This window comes from Gorilla gorilla, chromosome 10 (genome assembly GCF_029281585.2).
Source record: "Gorilla gorilla gorilla isolate KB3781 chromosome 10, NHGRI_mGorGor1-v2.1_pri, whole genome shotgun sequence".
Taxonomy (NCBI): Eukaryota; Metazoa; Chordata; class Mammalia; order Primates; family Hominidae; genus Gorilla; species Gorilla gorilla.
In genome coordinates, this window is record NC_073234.2 from 100,268,570 (window position 1) to 100,276,652 (window position 8,083).

At 40.2% G+C, this 8,083-nt stretch overlaps 1 protein-coding gene across 2 annotated transcripts in view; it reads right to left on the reverse strand.

The window, feature by feature from the left end:
• The window catches only part of SLC6A15 (solute carrier family 6 member 15), a 53,028-nt gene extending 45,214 nt beyond the window's left edge, over positions 1 to 7,814 (reverse strand). Inside the window, exon 1 of one of the 2 annotated variants that reach the window (XM_004053632.4) lies at positions 7,436 to 7,814. The gene's annotated coding sequence lies outside the window, so the exon portion shown is untranslated. The remainder of the gene's footprint in view (positions 1 to 7,435) is intronic. The other variant, XM_055356928.2, reaches the window with a different exon arrangement.
• Positions 7,815 to 8,083: the final 269 nt, after the last annotated feature.

Below are 8,083 nucleotides of genomic sequence, written 5' to 3' on the forward strand. Positions count from 1 at the left end.
GGCAAAGATCATAGTAAAAAATAAAAAACTACAGATCGATATTCCTAATGAATATAGACACAAAATTCCTTTACACAGTGTTAGAAAACAGAATTCAGTGATGTATAAAAAGAATTATATTCCATAATCAAGTAGGGTTTATTCTAAGTATTCAAGGTTGGTTCAATACTCAAAAATCAATATGTAATATACAATAATGACAGGCTAAAGGAAAAATCACATGACTATATCTACTGATGCAGGAAAGACAAAATTCAATGTCCATTTATGATCAAAAATGTCAAAAATTAGGAACAGAAGGAAACTTTCTCAACTTGATCAACAGCATCTACAAAAAATTTACAGTTGACATTATATTTACTGGTGAAAGACTAAATGCTTTTCCTTCAGGATAAGAAACAAGATAAAAACGTCTACTCTCACACTCTTATTCAACATAGTATTGGAAGTTCTAAGCAATGGCATAAGGCAAGAAAAAGAAAATACAGTCAGCCCTTAGTGTCCAAGGGACATTGTTGAAGGACCTCCCACAAATACCAAAATCCTCAGATGCTCAAGTCCCACATTAATCTGTGGTCCTGCATCCCACAAGTACTATATTCACATCTGCATTTGGTTGAATCTGTGGATGCAGAACCTAAGGATACAGAAGGCTAATTGTATAAGTCACATAAATCAAGAAACAAGAAAAGTCAAGTTACAAATTTATGTATAAGTCACATAAATCAAGAAAGAAGAACAGCCAAGTTACAAAAGAGTTCCATCACATAAGGATTCCCTGTGTTGGCCTTTTTTAACTACAACCACTGTGCTCCAGTCCTCAGGCTCTCCTTAACTCCTGGCAACCTCTAATCTGTTCTCCATACTTATTTTTTGGTCATTTCAAGAATGTTATATGAATGTAATAATACAGTATTCAATTTTTTTGCAGATATTTTGATTGTCTATATTATAAATTCTAATGAATCTACCAAAATACCTTCTAGAGTAATAGTCCAAAAAAGTCGCAGAATACACGGTAAACATACACAAATCACTTATAGTTCCATATGTTACCAATAAACAAGTGAACATAGAAATTAAAAATGCAATAGCATTTACAATCATTAAACTGACATAATTACACGAAAATGTCACAAAACCTGGACGGTACATTTTTGCTGAAAACTACGAAGTGCTGATAAAGTAAATGAAAGAAGATCTAAATGTATGGAAAGACATGCCATGTTCATGGATTAGAAAACTCAACATAAGAAAGATGTCAAATTTCCCTAAATTGATATATGGTTAAAGGAATTCCTATCAAAATATCAGTGACATTTTTCTACAAAGAAGATTATTTCAAAATTTATATGAACAGGCAAAAAATTAGAGGAGCTACAACAATTTTAAACAGAAGAATGAAGTGGGAGGAATGATTCTACCGAATTTTGTGACTTATTTTATAGCTACAGTAATGAAGTCTATGTGAGGTTGGTGAAAGGATAGACAAAAATGAATGTAACAGAAGAGGCTACCCAGAAAGAAGTGCACACAATATGCCTAACTAATTTTTGATAAAAGTACCAAAGCAATTTCAATGGAGAAACAAATAGCTCTTTCAACAAATTGTTCTGGAAATAATTGGACATCCCTAGGCAAAAGTATAACCCTGAACCTAAATCTCATATCTTATACAAAATTAATTCAAAATGAATTACAAACTTAAGTGGAAAATATAAAACTTTAAGAAACAAGTCATCAGATTAAATCTTTGAGATCTAGGGTTAACCAAAGAGCTCTTAGACATGACAAAAGCAGGATTCAGAAACACAAAAATTGATAAACTGGGCCCCAAAATTTGAAACTTTTGCTATGAGAAAGAATCTATTAAGAGGATGGGGAAAAAAAAAGCTTAAAAGTGGGAGAATATATTTGAAGGTCACAAATGACTGGTGTTTAGGATATATAAAGAACTCTTAAAACTCGACCGTTGCCAGGCGCGGTGGCTCACGCCTGTAATCCCAGCACTTTGGGAGGCCCAGACGGGTGGATCATGAGGTCAGGAGATTGAGACCATCCTGGCTAACACGGTGAAACCCTGTCTATACTAAAAATACAAAAATTAGCTGGGCGTGGTGGCGGGTACCTGTAGTCCCAGCTACTTGGGAGGCTGAGGCAGGAGAATGGTGTGAACCAGGGAGGCAGGGCTTGCACTGAGCTGAGATGGCGCCGCTGAACTCCAGCCTGGGTCACAGAGGGAGACTCCGTCTCGAAAAAAAACAAAAAACAAAAAAACTCGACCATTATAAATAAAATAAGAAAACAGGTAGAGATATTTCAATGAATATTATATATGAATGACAAATAAGCACAGGAACTGAGGCTCGATATTATTAGCCATTAGGTAAATGCAAATATAAAATACTATGAGATGTTGCTATATACCTATCAGAATGGCCAAAATATAGTGACAACCAAATTCTGGCAAGGATGCAGAGAAAATGGATCATTTATTTATTACTGGTGAGAATGTAAAATTGTACAAACACTCTGGAAAAGTTTGACTGTTCATTTAAAAACTAAACACACTGCTACCACATAACCGAGCAAGTGTTCTCATTTATCCCACATAAATGAAAATTTATGTTCCAGAAAAGCCTATGCAGGAATGTCCATAGCAGTTTTATTTACATTAACCCTAAACTAGAAATAATCCAGATGTCATTCAGTGGGTAAATAGTTATAAATTCTGGCACATCCATACCATTAACTACTATTTAGCAAAAACTACCAATATACATGACTTAGATGAATCTACAGAAAATTATGCTGAGTGAAAAAACATCAATTCAAATACATTGAATACTGTATGATTACATTTATATAATATTCTTGCAATGACCAAAAAATAAATATGGAGAACAGAGTAGAGGTTGCCAGGAGTTAAGGAGAGCCTGGGGACTGGAGTGAAGTGGTTGTGGTTATAAAAGGCCAACACAGTTAATCCTTATGTAATGGAACTCTTTCGTAACTTAACTGTATCAATGTCAATATTCTGATTAGGAAGGTTTAATATAGTTATTACAAAATGTTATATTTGCAGGAAATTTGTCAAGAGCTCACAAGAACTCTCTGTGTTATTTCTTACCAACTACATGGGACTCAACAACCATCTCAAACTTAAGACTTTTTTTATACCCTAAAATTATGCCTTTTTTGCTTGTATAATTGGTTAACTTTATTGAATCAAGTACTAAATATGCTTCTCCAATATAATTTTATTACTAAAACTCTTGAAAGAGGAAGCTTTCTTGTAAATTCAGAAACAACAACAAAAATCAGGGGGTGGTCAAAATACTCATTGACTTTTGTACCTTACTAATTCCATGGCATGTGATGAATGAATAAAACTCTACCAAAGGTGTTTATTTGCCTCTGTCTTTACTTTAAAATATTTTATATATTTATATTTTGAATACAAAATACTGTAATATGATATTAAAGGGCAAAGAGTAAAGAAACATATATATATATAAACATATATATATCTTCCTACCCTTTCTCCCTAGAATATACTGTACCATCTGTACCTCCCAATAAGTAACCAAAATCTTCAATAAATATTTTCTGTATTTCAAGCGTATATATATGTGTGTATACACACTTAAACACTCTATATATATTCAAGCTAATATGTGTTTTCTCCCCACCAGCCCCCAATCTGCTTCTTTTTACACAACTATTACTATGTGCATAATTCTACCTCTTAGTTTTTCACTCAAATAAATTCTTCAAAACTCTTGATCTCTATGTAATAGCTTCATTTAAAAAACTTCTGTATGAGATTCCTTGGTATAGGTATACCATATATTTAGATCATCACTGATAATTTGCTACTACAATGTTCCAACAAATTATGTTGTGTATCTTGCATCTCCATATCTGTAGAATAAATTCCTAGAACTGGAACAGCTTGATCAAAAGGTATGAGCTTTTATAATTTTGATAAATATTACCAAATAGCCCTCGATAAAAATTGTGTCCATTTGCACTATCACCAGCAATGCATGAGAGTGCCCGCTTTCTTCTACCGTCTTCTGTATAACAAATAATCTCTTTGATCTTTGCCAATCTGATAGGTGAAAAAGTTCCCAAAGTATGCATTCTATTTAAAAATAAAAGTCAATTCATCTTATGCGAAAAGATACCTTAGCACATTAATCACAAGGAAATAAAGTGACCTTCAAGGCTGAACACAACTTACAGCTCTGCCCTGTGTGAAGTGATACTATGCATTTGAAATTGCCCTGTATCCCAGTTTATTTTTAGGGCTTGTTGTTCACAGAAAAAGAGATGATAATTACTGGTCAAAGTTAATATTTAAGCAGATAAATACACCAAAAATTGTTTAGTAAAGACAGCCAGAAGAGTGGCATGATAAGCAAAGTGGAAATAAATCTAAAGATTCCTGCTATGTAACCTTGAATGTTGTTCATGCATCCAACTATGCCTGTAGATTTTTATTAATACTATCTGCTGAGAAACCATTTCAAAATCTACTCTGCACAGCTGCATAAGAATATACTAATATATCCTATCATGCATATGTATGTAGTAATAAAGAATTAACATACTCTTCCACAAGGTGAGAGGTCCATTGAGAAGTGAAAGAAAAGTTTTTAGGAGCTTTTGATAGCCACCAAGCTCTCTTTTGGGTCTGCTATTCTAAGTCAATGATTCAATTGCCGAGATGATATAATCCCAGAGTTAAAAAGAATGCAAATATCTTACCTATTCATATACAAATTATATTTTATGACAAGAGAAGCATATTTACAATTTCAACTATGATCACTGGGTAAGGTAATAACAATGAATATGGACTTTAGAGTTTAGTAACTATTCTGTCTTATTTTAAATGTTTCAGTAGGTGAAAAGGAAGGCATCTCATCTGATTATTGGCATCTCTCATAACTGTTATCCAGTTTTAAGATTCTGCATTATTTCATATTTATTCAGTGATGGAGTACTGATCTCCTAGAAACATATAAAAATACCTTTCTTAATTCGATTAAAATACTACATCTCGAGTTAACTATATTAGAATTATAAAATAATTTTTCAATCAACTATATAATGTGCAATCAGAAAAAAGAAAAGCTTATCAACAGTAAACGATTATCTTTCTTTAAAAATCCTATTAATTCCTGTCATCCTAAAAAAAAACACAAACTGAAAGCTTTATTTAGAGAAAAATGGTTAATAAATTCCATTTTAAATTTGTTGGGATATGTTTTACTACAACAAATACACATGGATCATTGATGATTCCATAGAAAAGGCAACAACACATAAAAATAAAATCGCCTGATTTGATGGTCAAATATCTTGAATTTAATACGAGAGAAAAAAAATACATACTGTTTGTTAGTCCAAACTGCACCATGTTGTAAGCTCCCTGCTATTTTGCAGACCTTGGTGAAAGCGAAACATTTCACAGGGGTTCGAGCTGTGAGAAACATCCCGTCTAACCAACTGACCACGAGCTGGACAAAGGCCCAACTAAAGAGACATCCCTATGCTATCCTGCTGGACAAAGGTCCAAGGAACACCCTGAACACCAGAACAACATCGCGCCGGAACAAGAGCCAGAACCGCCTCTTCATGGAAGCATCTTATTAATATCCCGCGGAGCAGCAAGCCATACTGCTCAGACCCCTTCTGCCCATACCTATAAATTGCCCCAGCCTGTAAGCGGCAGCGGGCTCCCGCATTAGGCTGGTCCTCCACTTCTGTAGGTTTTATGCTGGACAGAAAGCCTGAATTTGCTGTTGAGCCGCCCTCTTTCTGGGGTGTGTGTGTGTGTGTGTGTGTGTGTGTGTGTCTTTCTTTAACCCTCGCCTTCCCTTCAAAACCTAACACTGTTCAAAGAAGATTTAGTCCATCATTAAGTATTTATTAAGAACGTACAAGTCAAGCCCGGTACTGGGCGCCTAAAACATAAATAGGTCTGTGTTTCAGCAACGATCTTGCAGAAGTGAGGTTGGGTGAGTGAGAGGCTTGTTGGGATTGTGTCTGCAGATAATAATTCCTCAAAACAAACACTTTGTTGCTGGCATCGCGGAAAAGCAATCAGGCATTGACAGGTAGAAAATAGCTTTCACAGCATGGGCGATGAGGAGCCCCAGAGCAGCATATAAAGCATATCCTTCATTTCTCCCATACGTCTTGAGTAGTGAACCGCAAGGATGGTGCAGACTAAGATTGGGTCTACCTATAAGATCTGGAGGGGAAAACGGCAAGACCAGAAGAAACCGTCGCAGACTCATTTGCATAAGCACCCAAACACTGCTTACGTCACTGCGCCGGAGTCCGGACCCCGCCCCGTCTTACTCCAGCCTTTCCCAGCTAGGGAGGAGGATGGAAAGGGAAAGCGGGACGCTGGAGAGCGCGAGCCTGGGGGCTTTGCTTCCTAAAACGTACATCAAAGGCTGCTTCTCAGCTCAGGAAAAATAATTCCCGTTCCCGCAGCCTGTGCCACTGGGTGGGTCATGCCTGTTCCCGAACGCCTCGGGCGTCTTGATTCATTCTTATGTATCCGGTTGGTGCGCTACGTTAGAGTGCAAGGTTTTCCCTGTACTCAATACCGTCTTCTTCCCAGTCACACACAGACCCTAGTGAAAGAAAGGTAGAAACGATCTGGGTTTCTAACTGCTTCCCATCTTCTTACAGTCCCAGCAGCACCACCCTCACCGCCACACTCTCAAATTCCAGGATGCGCAGAAACACAGGAGCCGTGATTTCTCCAGCAGCCACGTGCCTTTCGTACGGCGAAAGGCCCCCTTTCGGGCCATTTATCACAGGATACCTCAAGCAAAAGGGAACTGTGGTCACGTGAAAACACTCTGTCCTCGGTAGTCGCCTTCTGCCTTTGCTAAAGCGAACGGAAGCGAATGAGGAATAAAGCTCTCTGCTCTCCCCGCCCCATCGCCCACCTGCACAAGGTTTAGCTTCCAATTCACCTCGCGTCTCTCTCTGACCCAACCCTCCCAACTTCCCTCTTGGACTTTCCCGTGTTGGACCCCACCCTTCAACCAACCCCGACTTGGCTTGGAAACGAGTAGGTCTCTGGGGATGCTGTGGGCAATTTCCACGACGGGAAGAAAGGATGGCGGCACGTTTCAACCCATGTGCTTCCCCTTACATGTGCAGCCTGTCGCCCCCCACCCTGATCGTACAGAGATGCAGAGTTAGAAGGTTGCCCGCCCAGCCCAGCTTCTCCCTCCCAGGGCTTTTGAGCTGCCCTCCCTCCTCCCACCCCAGAACGCAGAGAGTCCTTCCCGGCATCCATCCATCAATTCGTTCCCGGTGCTGGTGCCCAGACTCCTGGGTGGCTAATGGCGAGCCCCACCTCACCCCCAGTTGTGCCCTTAGCGTAGGCGCTTGCCATTACCGTCAGTGTGTCTTGACCAAGCGCCTCTTGCTGCTTACACGTCCGGGCAGCAACAGCAGCAGTCGCGAAAGGGTAGGGTCCAGGTGGCTGTGACGGAGGCCGAAGAGGAGCTGTTGGCAGAGAAGCAGCTTCTTGCCTAGGTTGGGACCCGGAGCTGGGTTTAGGGGGTCGCCGCCCTGCAGGCTGGCAGGGAGAGACTCGTGAGCGCCTGTGTGTCTGCCAGGGAAACAGCACGGGATACAGGCGCGCGGGTGCGGGTGCGCGTGTACATGCGTATGTGTGTGTGCGCGCGCGCGTGTGTGTATGTGTGAGGGTGTGACGGAGGCGCCCACGTGCTCGGCCCGCCCGTGTTACGGCCGCCTACCGGCTGCAGAGGAGAAGGGTAGGCTGTGGGCGGCGGCGGGGCGCGGAGGGGTAGCCAGGAGCGCAGGCTGGGCTCCGCACCTCCCTGCCCCAAGACCCATTGATGCAGCGGCCACTGCGGCTGCCGAGCGGCGTCTTCCCAGAGCCCGGGGCTGTGCCCGCCCGAGGCAGGATGCAACTGAGGAAGCCCGCTCCAAAGCAAAACAAAACAAATTCCTCCAGCCATCCCGTCTTTCTCCAACCCACTCAAGCGAAAGAATGGACACCAGTTACCCGCCGCTGACT